A 16260-nucleotide genomic window follows, 5' to 3' on the forward strand; every position below is an offset into this window, starting at 1 on the left:
CTCTTATCACCACATCACTGGAAGAAACAGTGAACGAAACTGGATTGCCTTTAGTTCTAGTGCTAATTTTCTCATTCTTTTCTTTCTGTGCCTCAAATTGTGGCAGGAATGGAGCACCTATATCCTCATAACTCTAGTGTTTTGTTTTTGATGTTTCATCCTTTGAAATACTTGAAGAATGCTAAACTATGCTAAATTCTGACTTTGCATTTTTCAGAAGTTTTCTCCATCTAGCCAAGAGACTTCCATTTCTCTGCCTCATGTCAGCTTTTGGGAATTTATTTTGAATTTTCCTTGGTGGTATATTAGAGTTTTCTTTACTGTTGTTTTCCACACTCATTACTTTGAAGCTTTCCTGACTATCTACACTTCTAAGGCTTTAAAAAAGGTTCCGGGAGGAAGTCTTTGCATCTTCTCTTGAGATTTCAGGGAAGTGGGAGAAACCAGATGGACTGTGAACTGCTCCAGATAGATCATGGAATATTTATATATACACACTAAGGCCATATTGCAACTAAATATGTGGAAGTATACCATGTTTCACTAAGGGAATTTCACCACAATTCTCTTCTCCCTTTGAAAGAAATTTTGAAATCAGAATTGTCTTTCAACAAGTTGAATAAAAATAGATGGGAAGCTTCTAGTTTTTAAAAAAAATAGTTATCAAGCATCTAGATAGGTAGATGGATGGATGGATGGATGGATGGATGGATGGATAGAGATAGATAGATAGATAGATAGATAGATAGATAGATAGATAGATAGATAGGATAGATAGATAGATAAATAGACAAACAGACAGATAGACAGATGATGGATGGATAGATATTTTTATTATTTTACAGTCTCCTTGTTTTCAATCTGGTGCCTTAATCACTAGACCCGTGATGGCAAACCTATGGCACGCATGCCACAGGTGGCACACGGAGCCATATCTGTGGGCACGCGGGTGTTGCCCTAGCTCAGCTCCAGCGTGCATGTGCACGCTGGTCAGCTGATTTTCGGGCCTTCTGGGCCCACCGGAAGTCAAGAAATGGGCTATTTCCAGCCTCCGGAGGGCCTCCAGAGGGTTGGGGAAGGCCGTTTTTGCCCTCCCCAGACTCCAGGAAAGCTTCTGGAGCCTGGGGAGGGTGAAAAATGGACCTGCCAGGCCCACTGTCCCATCGTGTGCCAAAAGCAGAGGGAGCATGGTGGGGGGGGGTCACATGTGCATGCACGGGGGGGCACATTGAATTCAGGATGGGGGCACGTGTGCGCAACCCCCCGCGCTCCCTCCCTTGGCATGCAACAGCAAAAAGGTTAGCCATCACTGCACCAGACCAAACTGATTTCCTAGATTCATATTTTCCTAGCTGCAATGATAAAGCTGTGCCAATCACAACTTCTAAAATGTGTTTGCTCATAGTGTACCAATCGTAACACAAACGTACATGACAAGGGCAAATTATGTACCTCTCACAGTTGTAGAGTTCTTGTTATGTATCAGAGTGATGCCTCCTAATTAGTTTTGATGTGCGTCTTTTATGTATAAAAAAATATAACTGAATGAGTCAAAGGATATTTGATCAAAATAGATGTCTATTTCTATGCCCGTGTTATATCAACTGGGCAAAAATATCAACATTTCTGCTTCTAATGTATACTTATGTCAGGTAACATCTCATCTTGGATCCCCAGAATGCTTATTAAATTTATTTTCCTATAAACTACCAGGGGTATATTAATATATGCTGTTAAGTAAAAGAGCAACATGTTTCCAAGACAGCTGCTTGTTGATTTAGCAGCTTGCTGGACAAAAGAACAAAATATACATGCACCCTGTCTCCTTCATACAATCACTGAACTGTCAAACATAAAGCTATCACAACATAGATAATTTTATTGTTGTATATTTTTGTAAGAGTTTGCTTCTGTCTTGTAAAAACAGAGAGACATGGATGGACTATATGCTAGAACCATAGTTTTCAAAATTGCTATCTTTGGTCAAAGCTTCAACTTGACTTCTAGGTCAAGTTGAAGTTTACAATTCAATAATCCTGAATTGTTGAAAATCCTGTGATAGGTTCTAGAGTGATGTTTAATCTCTTCAACAAAAGGTGGTCTTTAGAAGGCGGTTCTCGTTAACCTGTTCTAAGGCTGTCTGAGGAATTCTGGAAGTTGAAGTCCACAAGACTTAAAATTGCTAATTTTGGAGATCTCTGCAGTAGATTCTACTAAATGTGTTCAGTTATTGCCATTGGTATCTTTCTAGGGAAGATTGGAAGCTCTGTCTCTCAACAGAGGAAAAAGAAGAATTTTCTAAGCATCTTCCTGACATACTTTGAATGACTCAAAAGCTAAATTTCTGAGCTGACTTTTTCTCCCGCCTACCTCCTTCCAATATCTAGCTGATTTCAAATGTTCCACATTCTAAGATTCCTCTAGCTATTTTTTCATCCAGCAGGGTCACTAATTCATGTCCAATGGCGAACATGTGTCTGACAAAGGTGCCTATTCCATCATTTCTCTTTGAAGCCATCTTGTTGGCAACCAGGCCATTGAACTTAAGAATGAGGCAATACAGGTAGTTCTCAACTTACAATTGAGCCCAACATTTCTGTTAATAATTTAGACAGTTGTTAAGTGAATTTTGCCCCATTTTACAACCATTCTTGCCACAGTTGTTAGGTGAACCACTGCACTAGAGGTGGTATTCAGCAGTTTCTGACCACTTCTGGAGAACTGGTAGCAGGAATTTTGAGTAGTTCAGAGAACTTGTAAATACCACCTCTGACTGGCCTTGCCCCCATCTATTCTCTGCCTCCCGAGTCCCAGCTGATCGGGAGGAAATAAGGATTTTGCAGTAACCTTTCCCTGGAGTGGGGAGGGAATGGGGACTTTACAGTATCCTTCCCCTGCCACACCCCCTAAGCCATGCCCACAAAGCCAGCCACACCCACAAAACCATGCCCCCAGAACTGGTAGTAAAAAAATTTGAATCCCACAACTGCACTGCACCTAACAAATTAATAACATGGTTGTTAAGTGAACTTGATTTCCCCATTGACTTAGCTTGTCAGAAGGTCGCGAAAGGTGATCATATGACTTAGGGACACTGCAACCATCATAAGTATGAAGTTGCCAAGCATCCAAATTTAGATCACATTACCATGGGGATTCTGCAACCATCATAAGTGAGAAAACGGTCATTAGTCACTTTTTCAGTGCTGTTGTAACTTAGTCACTAAATGAACCATTGTAAGTCAGGGACTACCTGTATGTGGTGCTAGCATAAATGATGATAAATACTTGCTTATTGATAAATCCCTCAAAAGCTTTATATCAAAGTAAGATGACTGGCTTTATATTTACTTATATTTAGTGATATATTTACTATTGTGTTTCCCCGAAAATAAGACCCTGTCTTATATTTTTTTGAACCCTGAAATAAGTGCTTGGTCTTATTGCCATGCGCTCAGAAGCCCGATTGGGCTTACTATCAGGGGTTGTCTTATTTTGGGGAAAACAGAGTAGTAGTTCAAGAGAATAAAAGATTTATGAAAGAATGCCTTCTTTAAAAAAAACAACAACAGGAGACATATTAAAAGCTAATCTTGTTGGTGGTAAGGTTAGGGAACCTTTTGAATTAAAAGCCGGCTTATATGCTTTGGTGATCAATTTTAACAGCAGCTGCTCAGGAACACCAAAATGTCATCTCCATTAACATTTATATGAAAAAAAAAAATAACCTCATTACCAAATTTAAACTATTCCACCCAGGAAAAACAATCACTTGAAAACAAAGAATAATGCTCTGCCTAATCAGCATGAAAACGTTAATTTTAATTGAATTATAGCATACTTCATGTCAAGGAGACATGTCATTCTGTGTGATTTCGTTCATTTTTAATGTTTTTCTAAACTAATATGTTACTTACTCTCCTCAATCTACTTCAGGTTGCTAACAGGATGATAGTTTGTCCTCGGTACAAAAAATGAATAGAGTAGGATTGTAATTGTAAATGCAATACCCGAAATAAATACAGAAGCTTGAAATTGTTGAAAAGGACAGAAAGGCTGTTAATTGGTTTTCAAAAAGGAGGTGAAAATCATTTATTTCATTTGCACACATTTGTCATTGTCCATAATTTTTATATTATGCCTACATTTGGTTTCTGACTGTGATAAAACATTCTGGCTATCATTGAAATGTTTCTGATCAAAACTTAACTTGGCATCAGAGCACTTGAAAAATGACTTCTTCCTATAAAGAGTAACCAGTGGTGGGTTCCTCCCGGTTCGGTCCGGTTTGGCCGAGCCGGTAGCGGTGACGATATGATGTCACCGAACCAGTTCTCCCCCCCGACCCCCCACCCCCACCCCCCACGTTATTCTTACCTTTTATTTGGTCCCACCCCCAATCTATTGCTGCCTCCTGAGTCCTAGCTGATGACTAGAGAGAAAAAAACTGTTTAAACTCTTGCCGCCGGGCTTCAAAGGGCTGTCCTACAGCTGAACAGTGTTAAAAGCAAAGAAATGAATCGGGTCGTAAGTGCGAGGACTGGTCGTAAGTGTGAGGACCTTCCAGAAATGACTCTGACCAGCTAGCCACGCCCACCTAGTCACATGACCCCTAAGCCACAGCCACAAAATAAGCCATGCCCACAGAACCGGTAGTAAAAAAATTTAGAACCCACCCCTGAGAGTAACCTTATGTCAGTGATGGTGAACCTATGGCACGCGTGCCAGAAGTGGCACACAGAACAATCTCTCCGGGCATGCAAGCCATCGCCCGTTGCCCCTCTGGGTTCCATCGCGCTGGCCAACTGGTTTTCACGCATGCAGGAGTGCCAGAAACCTGAAGATCAGGTGGCCGGCACGCATGCGTGCACTGGAAACTGGAAGATCATCTTTCCAGTGCGCGTATGCACACCAAGTGGCTGCTGTTATGGTTTCTGCCCTATGTGGTCTATTTTGTTTCTCCCTCCATGGCCTTCAACAATAGAGCTCACAAAGAATAAGGATATGGTATCTCTGTCCCAAATGATTCTTTCTGGGTTTGTTTATTTTGTATGACACTTAGTGCAATCTGCTTTTTCAACAGGAACAATAGAGTATACAATACTATAGGCAGGTAAAAGATAGATGGAGAAGGAGAGATTAAGAGCTCTAATCCTTTGAGCCAATGAGGAGGAGACAGTGAATCTAATCAGAAGATTGATTGCTTGTAAGAAAGCCTCTTCCTCTCTCTCTTGTAACATATTAATTGCAGCTCTTTCTTTGCATCCATTTTCCTCTTAATCCAGCAGTTTGCTATTCTGCAATTCGCAAATTACTTTTGAGACTGGAAAAGTTTTTTAAAAAAATAAATAAATAGATGAACATCTCTGCACTTCAACAGATATTTCTTTTTTGCTAGAAAATAGTTTTCACAGATGCATTCTTTTAGAGAGAAAGGGAGAGGGAGGGAGAGGGAGGGAAGGAGAGAGAGAGAGAGAGAGAGAGAGAGAGAGAGAGAGAGAGAGAGAGAGAGAGAGAGAGAGAATTAATCGCAAGAAAAGTACATTTTATGGTTTGAAAACCTTACATTTAATCAAGTACATAGTTTATTCCTTCAACTAACATGCCAATAAAGAGCCGTTAAAGCAGAAAAGTAGGAAATTACTTCTGTCTAATGCAAACTAACCACTACAAAGTAAAGTAGTAGTTACTTTGTAGTGAAGTTATACAAATTTAAAATATGTCATTTGTATTAGTTCTATCCGCACAATACATTTCTTGGAAAGGCAGAAATATACAAAACGTTAAAACAATAGAGCAGCTGAAAGTTCTCAGAGGGAAGTATTCAAAATCTTTCTCCGTGGAAGAATTTGGGTATTATCTTGGTTTTCTTTTAGAAATGATTAATTACTGTAGGAATATCTGCTTCCAAAATTGGTAACATTTAAAACATCATGTGTGGCAGAGAAAAAAGCTGCATCTATTATCATGCAGTGCACACCATTAAAAAAAGGGACTTACATTAGTTATTTGTTTCTTTGTGCATTCCTTCTCTGTGATAATAATCACTTTGTAGCTTCTGCTGGCATTGTTACTACTGAAATCTATCCACAGGCATACTTGTGGAAGAATAGGATGATTGAGAAGAATCTGAATCCATGGAGTTCCATGGAATCTGAATTGAAAATATCCAGTTTACAGATGGCTGAACTTACTAGTAACTAGCTGATTTTGACCAATCTCAACCAAACAGGGTTAAAAACTAGTTAAACTTAGATAAAAGATTACCAGGAGCTCTTAGAGTAGTTGGAAGTTTTTTTTAAAAAAAAGTCTTACAGAAGGTAAACATTTTCATATTGTTATGAAGAAAACCTCATGTATATGTTCATATCCACAAAGTCACCAGAAACAAAGCTCAGCTCAAAGGAGACTTTGCTTTTTTAATTGCAAACAATGACCACTTTTAAACCTTGTCTTTCAACTCAAATGAAGCAATGAATAATGGTGCCTGCCCCCATTACCCCAAGTTTCAATGCAGAAAGTTTTGACTAACATTTTTAAATTCATAAGACAGAAATCAATTCCTTCCTCAGGCTGTGTTTGTTTATTGCATTCGTTTGTGTACTACCACCTGCTCTAAATACTCAAGGCAGTTTACAACAGTAAAACAACATAAAACAAAAACTTTTAAATAATCAAAATCATATATAAAGTAGTTTACCTTTAAAACCAACAGTATCTAAATAGCCATAAAAGTAACCAATGAACCATGAGCTGTCTGTACTGATTAAATGCATGCCTAAGTAAAAGATTTTTATAGCCTTCTGAACAGATAATATGGGCTTGTTTCATTTCAGGGGTAAATTTCAGGGATAAATGCAAAACTACAGCTTCCCAGCTACTAATTATTTCATTTCATATAGGATCTGAATTCTCATAATCCCTTTTAAATAACAGAATAACAGATTTGGAAGGGACCTTGGAAGTCTTCTAGTTCAGAACCCCCTACTCAGGCACGGAACCCTATAAAATTTTGAAGAAATGGCTGTCCAATCTCTTCTTGAGAACCTCCAGTGATGGAGCACCCACAACTTCTGGAGGCAAGCTGCTCCACTGGTTGATTGTTCTCACCATAAGGAAATTCCTCCCTAGTTCTAGGTTGCTTCTCTCCTTGATTAGTTTCCACCCATTGCTTCTTGTCCTGCCTTCAGGTGCTTTGCAAAATAGGTTATGACAGCCCCTTAGATATTGGAACTCTGCTATCATGTCACCCCTAGTCCATCTTTTCATTAGACATACCCAATTCCTGCAACTGTTCTTCATATGTTTTTGTTTCCAGGCCTTTAATCATCTTAGTTGTTCTTCTTTGCACTTTTTCCAAACTCTCAACATCCTTTTTGTAATGTGGTGACCAAAACTGGATGCAGTATTCCAGATGTAGTTTTACTAAGGATTTATAAAGCAGATTTATAAAGCGCATGATTTTGATTCTTCCCTCTGTTTATACAACCAAGGATTGTATTAACTTTTTTGGCTGCTGCCACACACTGCTGGTTCATGCTTAAGTGGTTGTCCACTAGGATTTCAAGGTCTCTCTCATAGTTCCTGACTCAGGTTTCACCTAATCTGTGTTTGTACCTTTGATACTTTTTTTCCCTGCCTAGGTGTAAAATCTTGCTTTTTGCCATATTAAATTTCATGATGTGACATGGCACTCACATGTAACACCTCCCCTACGCGAGCTGCACTGGCTCCTGGTGGTCTTCCGAGTGCGCTTCAAGGTGTTGGTTCTTACCTTTAAAGTGCTCCATGGCTTGGGATCTGGGTACCTACAAGACCACCTTCTGCAACCGATAACCTCCCACCAACCATTATGCTCCCACAGAGTGGGCCTTCTCTGGGTGCCGTCACTAAAGCAATGTCGACAGGTGGTTCCCAGGGGGAGAGCCTTCTCTGTGGGGGCACCCACCCCTGGAACGAGCTACCCCAAGGGATACGACTGATCCCGGACCTCCGTACTTTCCGCTGGGCTCTGGAGATTTTCTTGTTTCAGCGAGCTGGGCTGGTTTAAGATTTTAATTGATTAATTTTATGGGTAAAGGGTTTTAAAATCGGGAAGCCAAATTGGATTTAATTATTTTTAAATTATTTTAATTTTCATACTGTATGTATTTTAACCTTGGCTGTTCACCGCCCTGAGTCCTTCCGGAGAAGGGTGGTATAAAAATTTTAATAAATAAATAAATAAATAAATAAATAAATAAATAAATAAATAAATAAATAAATAAATAAACTGTACATTTGTTCAATGAATACTGGCATTACAGGACATTTTGTGGCAGAAAGAAAAAATAGAAATGATTAACACTTTCAGTTCAGAAGCTGATATGTATTATCAGTCTGAACCTATAGCCTCTGTTTCATGCCTGATTAGTACATCCAATACCAGAATTAAATTGGAAAAATGAGTAAAATAATTGTGACATTTTTGCCTTGTATTTAAATCTGTTGAACAGATACAATTTGATAACAAAAGTAATTTCATTTAGGTAGGAAAAAGCCTGACTATCATAGGAAGATGCAGCAACTCAGTTGAATGACATTTCTAGGCTGAATTCAAACTCATGTTACTTACCTATTCAAATTTAGCCAGGGACGCTTTAGTTCATCTTTTCTAGTGCTAGGCAGAGCAATCCTTGACATCTGTCTCTCATTTAACTTGATCCAAAAAGATTTGTCTTGGAAATTCTTTCCAAAGAGAATTTTAGGGAGATCCTATAGCAGGGGTGTCCAAACTTAGCAACTTTAAGACCTGTGGACTCAATGGTGAAATCCAAATTTTTTTACTACCGGTTCTGTGGGCGAGGCTTGGTGGGCATGGTGTGGCTTGGTGGGCATGGCTTGGTGGGCATGGCAGGGGAAGGATATTGCAAAATCTCCATTCCCATCCCACTCCAGGGGAAGGATACTGTAAAATCTCCATTCCCTCCCCACTCCTGGGGGAAGGATATTGCAAAATCTCCATTCTCACCCCACTCTGGGGCCAGCCAGAGGTGATATTTGCTGGTTCTCCGAACTACTCAAAATTTCCGCTACCAGTTCTCCGAACTGCTCAAAGTTTCCGCTACCGGTTTTCCAGAACCTGTCAGAACCTGCTGGATTTCACCCCTATGTGGACTTCAACTCCCAGAATTCCTCAGCCAGCATGGATGGCAGTGGAATTCTGGAAGTTGAAGTCTACAAACCTTGAGGTTGCCAAGGTTGGATACCCCTGTCCTAAAGAATGACCTTTGCACTTATTTAGTTACTACAGTATGGAGAAGTGCACAGAGCTATTATGGAGGATGAGATGGGAGCACGGTGTGTGTGTATGTGTGATGAAATATGTCTTGTGAAGCCACAATGCAAATCCCACCCATGCGTACATGAAATGCAATATTGCATCAAGTTATGTAAGGAGTGGAAATTGCATTGTAATAATACGGCACAAGTTGAATCATTCTGATGAAAACTCAGATACCTTTGATGATGTGTAAGCATCCTTTCTCTTTATACAATCACACTCTGGTTTTTCACACTTCTCCAAGACAACCTCAGGAGGGAACTCCCATCATTGAGTTTTTCAGGTAGCAGTACTTTTGTTTCTATTGCTTGAGAGGATATTGGAGAATTTCTCATTTCCTTAGCGTATAAATTAAGTGAAGAATTTTGAATGGTTGGTGATATCCATTACTCTTATTTACTCATTCTATCCACATGCATCCCCTGTCCCAATCACTGTTTCTTTAGATCCCTTAACTTTATTTATTGTTTTTTATTTATTAAATTTATATTGCCACCTATTTGCCCATGGAGACTCAAGGCAGCTTACGGAATATAAAATATAAAAACCACATTTAAAAACAGTAAAACTAATAAAAAAAATCAAATAAATTAATGTAATAAAATCACCCCCCACCTCCTGCCCCAGCGACAGCTGATCACACGAGCCATTTAATGGGCTCCATCCCACACTGGGTTCCCCAGGCCTGCTGGCAGATCTTCACCGCCTTCCGGAAGAGAATTAGAGTGGGGGCCGTTCTAATCTCTGGGGAAATGATGTTCCAGAGAGGGAATCATCACGGAGAAGGCCCTTCTTCTGGGTCCCACCAGGTGTATCTCCCTCGGTGATGTTGTGGTCCACCAGCAGCCTGCAGAGCTGGCAGCGGAGTAGGACAGTGAGGAGGCTGGGGAGGACCATGGACCAGTCCTGGAGTCTGGGGAAGGCCCGGATGAGGGCTCTGTGTCAGAGGCAGAGATGGGGCCAGGGCCATCTGGGAGTCTCTGCTATCTGACTCTGGAGCTTCCAGAGTCAGATAGCAGAGAGGCAGAGAAACAGGAGTAGCCTGTTCCTAGTGCACACATGCGTAAAGCTGTCAGAAGGCAAAAGCAGCTAAAGCAAAAGGGATGACTCAGGAGTAATGCCAGTAGATGATTGGCCCCTCCCATAAGGCATCAAAGAGCAGCAAAGGCCCTTGGGGAAAGTAGGAAAGCAACATTGCTAAATCTGTTTCAAGTCGGCGTCTCTTGTTTCTGAACTTTGTGGGGCTTTGCCAAGAAAGGCCTTTGGCAGGGTGCCAAAGAAGATAAAGGTTTGTGATAAGCCCGAAGGGCTTTTTCTGAAGGACTTGTTTTGGAATTAATTTGGACTAGGCTGGGAATGAAGTAATTCTCAGCTGTTATAATAAAATAGTTTTGTTTGGGACTAATTGTGTCTTGTAATGACTAAGTGAGCCTAGGTCACAACAGGGGATGGGACCCACAGCATTCCCTGCCTTCTCCAGTTTTAGCATTTCTGTCTCCAAATGTTTGGTGTTATATTGTTTTTCAATATCAACTGAATATTGAACAATACAATATTCAGTGTATTAATGGAAAATCAAAATCAAAAGGAAACTTAAACAGATTCAACCTGTCTTGGATTTATGCCATATCAAGGTGTATAGAGAGAGATTTAGTCTACCTATAAATACCAAAGACAGACTTTCCAGATGACCCAGATTCAGACAAGATTATTGGTATAGCACACATTTTAATGAATAGGTAGTCTTTGCAATAGTCGATCCAATATTGCACATTTTCAGAGATGTGAATCTTTAATGAAGATTCTTAATTCCTATTCTCACCCTTTGTTGAAATGCTCTCTTGAAGTGCTAGAACAATGGAATTTTATTTTCAAAAATGCCCATGAGAAGCAAATTCAAAGGTCATGAATGCTTGGCTAAAAGTGAATTTTAATTAAAGATACTGATAGGAACAAAGGATATCCACCAAGTTGGCCAAAGAAATAAATGTGCATGTCTCTAAATTACAAATGATAGAAAGTGAAGAATGGAACACTTTTACTTATTGGAAATACTATAATTATGGCAGGAGTTATACTCTACATATATTACACTTAGGAAACATAAACTAGGTGGGGATTTAAAAAATCTTCAGTCATTTAAAATATGGCAAAGACAGAAGGTACTTTCATCAATCATGCTATGGATTATATCAACTTTATCTAACTTGTGCATTCCATTTTTGTAAGGACAAGACCTTATTGAATTTTTGGTATTTTATTCCCAGTACATCTAAAGAGCACCAAGTCAAAAAAAAAAAAAAAGATTATGTTTTCTCTGTATCAGAATTCTAGAGCGGATATAGGTACAAATATTTGTAAGAATTCTTAAACCAGTTCCTGTAAAGTCTAACAATGGAGCAGTGATTATCAGCTGTAGCAAGTATAGTAGAATATCAGATTCACTTAATAAAATTGAATCCAATGATAAAGCCACTAAGTTTGAGGAAGATTAGAGTTGAAATATATTGCCTTATATAAATATATGGTTGCCTTATTTTTTGCTTATTAATACAATGTACATAATTTCTGCTCATAAGAAGAATAAGTGGTACAAAGCTTTATTTTATTTAACTTTAATTTTATTTTATTTATCAGATTTAGGTACTGCCCATCTCTGAGTTTTGTTCACCAAAGCCATTCTCCTCAGTCACTAGCAATTAGATATAGTGAGAAATTCCTCTACTCCTTTGTAGATAACAAATTGTCAAATGTGTCACCAATCTTGAGTCCCTTCACACCCACATGGGATCTAAGTCCAGTCCACCTTGAATTCTCTTGACACTTTGTTTTTGAACAATTTAAAAAAAAAACAACACTACATAAACATACAAAAATCTTTTCAGAACGAGCCATTGATCCGGTCATAAGTAGGTACAATTACTAATTTCTCTTTAACAATAGTTTTTCCCAAATCCCCGCTAATTACCTCCCCCCCAAAAAAAGAAAGAAAAGAAAAGAAAAGAAAAAAGAAAAAACAATCCTATCTTGTATCATTTTACACAAATCAATTACCTTCTATTATTTCACCACAAATCTTAATTTTCAAATAACACAACTTAATTTTCTCCTGTGGTGGGATTCTGCCGGTTCTAGAGGGTTCGGCCGAACCGTTTGTTAAATTGCTGGCTCGCCCCGCCCCTTGCCAATAAATAGTGGGGGCAGGGCGGGGCGAGGGGCGGGCGAGCCAGTAATTTAACAAACAGTTCGGTGTTTTTTTGTAATTTATTGGCCTCGCAGCATACCAAACCATTTGTTAAATTGCTGGCTTGCCCACCCCTTGCCCTGCCCCGCCTCCCACCGCACGGCGTCAGCCTACCCTAGCCCAGGGGTGGGCAATTGTGGCTCTTTTACAACTTGTGGACTTCAACTCCCTCCTAGCCCAATGTTCAACATTTATGTGAAGCCGCTGGGTGAGATCATCCGTGGCTTTGGGGTGAGAGTCTATCAGTACACTGATGACACCCAGCTGTAAATCTCCACCCCAAACCACCCCAATGATGCCCTTGATGTGATGTCCCGCTGTCTGGAGGCCGTGTGGATCTGGATGGGAAGAAATAGGCTCAAGCTCAACCCTTCCAAGACTGAGTGGCTGTGGCTTCTGGCATCCCGGTATAGTCAGCTGGTGCCATCGCTGACTTTGGGGGTGAATCTCTGCCCCCCACAGAGAGGGCTCGCAATCTGGGCATCCTCCTGGACTTACGGCTGTCTTTAGAAGAGCACATGATGGCCGTAGCCACGGGGGCTTTTTATCAGGTTCGCCTGATCTGCCAGTTGCATCCCTTTCTGGACCGGGATGCCTTGCGCACAGTCACTCACACCCTCGTCACCTCCCGTCTGGACTACTGTAATGCTCTCTACATGGGGCTCCCCTTGAAGAGCACTCGGAGGCTCCAACTGGTCCGGAATGCGGCCACACGGGTGGTTATGGGTGCACCTCATTACGCCCATGTAACACCTCTCCTGTGCGAGCTGCACTGGCTCCCAGTGGTCTCCCGAGTGCAATTTAAGGTGTTGGTTACCACCTTTAAAGCGCTCCATGGCATAGGACCAGGATATCTATGGGACCACCTTCTGCCACCAACAGCCTCCCATCGACCAATTCGCTCCCACAAAGAGGGACTCCTCAGGGTGCCATCGGCCAAGTTATGCCAGCTGGCGACATCCAGGAGGAAAGCCTTCTCTGTCGGAGCCCCTGCCCTTTGGAATGAATTGCCCCCAGATATTCGTAACATCTCTGATCTCCGGGTCTTTCACTGTGCCCTCAGGACCCTATTGTTCCGACAGGTGGGGCTGTCTAATTGAATGATTTTAAATTGGGTTTTAACTTTGGGTTTTAAAATTCAGCCAAAACTATTTAATGATTTTAATTAATTTTAACTATGATATTGTATATTTATGTTTTTAATTTTGGCTGTACACCGCCCTGAGTATAAATATTATTATTATTATTATTATTATTATTATTATTATTATTATTATTATTATTATTATTTCAGTGATCAGGCTTTTAGCTGACATTCTTAAATGTTTCAACTTAAAAATGTTTCTTGTTTCTTGTTTCTTCAACCAAGAACTTTCACCGGTTATTTCCTGAGAAGTGTCTCCCTTTCCTTCCTTTGTTCCTATTCCAGGAACCGAGAGGGAATTAATTTCCCGCTGGCTCTGACCAATTTAAAGCGGCCTCTTCCGAGTTGGCTCCTTTTGCATTGGCGGAGAGTTGGGGTTTTTTTTCCCCTTTCCACGCTGTCTTCCTCGTTAAGGCAGGAACGCTGTTACTAAGGCTGTCGGAGGAGCGGGCAAACTGAATCAATCCGGCAGCAACAATCGGGGTGGTCCTTGGGTTTCACTGCAGCTCTCTCAGGGCGCGATGGCATTCCCTTGCCTGGTAAGGGGCAACGCTGAGGGATGCCGAAGCAATGTCAGAGTTGGCTCCAATGCGGAGGCAGAGAGAAAGTGGGGCTGGATTGATTGATTGATCGAAGCGAGGCAGCAAATCTGCGAAGAGAGCCAGGCCCGCTGATCTGTGAGAAGCCAGAACTCGCGCTTGGGCCACTGATTTGAGCCAAGTTAGGTTGGCTCAGCCTCCCCCCCCCAATCGTGAGCTGCTGCCTTGGCGCAGAAAGAGGGGGCGATCCTGAAGTTGCACCACATCAATGTAGATCCCATCTAGATTGCGCTCTGAGTGTTGTGACTGAAGTTCCTCCAAAACTAGGGGAGATTCAGCCTTAGGAAGAGAGGAAAAGGCTCTGGAGGATTTAAGTAGCTTAACTGTGCTTGCTTGCCAATACCAGAATTACAGAGTTGGAAGGGACCTTTGGAGGTCTTCTAGTCCAGAGATCTCCAACCTTGGCAACTTTCTCTGCCTGGGCCTGATGCTTCCTGAGAGGCAGGGGGTCTCTCCGAATGGGACCCCCTTTTCAAAAGGCTGGCCCCAAAGCCCTAGCTCAGAGGTCTTCAGACTTGGCAGCTTTAAGACTTGTGGACTTCAACTCCCAGAATTCTGGGAGTTGAAGTCTGCCAGGCTTAAAGTTGCCAAGGTTGGAGATCTCTGGACTAGAAGATAAATGATGGCATAAATGATGACCGGTCAAAAGTGCGAGGACCTGTCAGAAATCACTTTTTTCAGCCCTCTGGGTAGTCCCTATGTGCATATGGACTACTCAGAGAGCTGAAAAAGTTATTTTTGACCGGTCCTCTCACTTTTGACCAGTCCTTGAACTTACTACTGTCCTCACATTTTACCTTTTGGGCCCTATCTTGTCACCGTGGTGAAGAGAAGTAGTGGTGAAATGACTGACATGGTTGTTAAGAATGCCGCAATGGGCATAAATGTGAGGAAGGTCATAAGTGCAAGGACCGGTCAAAAATGCGAGGACCAGTCAGAAATGACTTTTTTCAGCTCTCTGAGTAGTCCCTATGTGCATATGGACTACTCAGAGGGCTGAAAAAGTTATATTTGACTGGTCCTTGCACTCTTGACCAGTCCTTGAACTTATGACTGTCCTCACATTTTACGTTTTGTGCCCTATCTTGTCACGGTGGTGAAGAGAAGTAGTGGTGAAATGACTGACACGGTTGTTAAGAATGCCGCAACGGGCATAAATGTGAGGATGGTCATAAGTATGAGGACCGGTCAAAAATGCGAGGACCAGTCAGAAATGACTTTTTTCAGCTCTCTGAGTAGTCCCTATGTGCATATGGACTACTCAGAGGGCTGAAAAAGTTATATTTGACTGGTCCTTGCACTCTTGACCAGTCCTTGAACTTATGACTGTCCTCACATTTTACGTTTTGCGCCCTATCTTGTCACGGTGGTGAAGAGAAGTAGTGGTGAAATGACTGACACGGTTGTTAAGAATGCCGCAACGGGCATAAATGTGAGGATGGTCATAAGTATGAGGACTGGTCAAAAGTGTGAGGATCAGTCAGAAATGACTTTTTTCAGCCCTCTGAGTAGTCCCTATGCACATAGCCACGCCCACCCGGTCACATTACCAGCTGGCCACGCCCACCCAGTCACATGATTACCAAGCCACACACACCCAACTAAGCCACGCCCACAGAACCGGTTGTTAAAAAAATTGAATCCCACCACTGATTTTCTCTAACATTATTACCCTAAATTCTACCTAAAAAAAGAAAAAATTCTTAAAACCCATTGAATTCTCTTGACTCTTATCTATCACCAATTTGCTTTGACCATTGGTAGTTCAGATTCTTGTAGAGAGCTTTAGCATACAACAAACCCATGTATTCATTTGAACTGCTTGGACTCCTGATTTCCTGTGCTTGACAGGTTCTTTCCAGATAGGTTGAACCCTTATTTTTGCGAACTAATTTTAATATAAGTTATTGATGTTATTTTTCAAATACATATGCATATACATACATACATA

This window comes from Pituophis catenifer, unplaced genomic scaffold (genome assembly GCF_029215685.1).
Source record: "Pituophis catenifer annectens isolate HBS135680 unplaced genomic scaffold, rPitCat1.0.hap2 SCAF_3, whole genome shotgun sequence".
Classification (NCBI taxonomy): Eukaryota; Metazoa; Chordata; class Lepidosauria; order Squamata; family Colubridae; genus Pituophis; species Pituophis catenifer.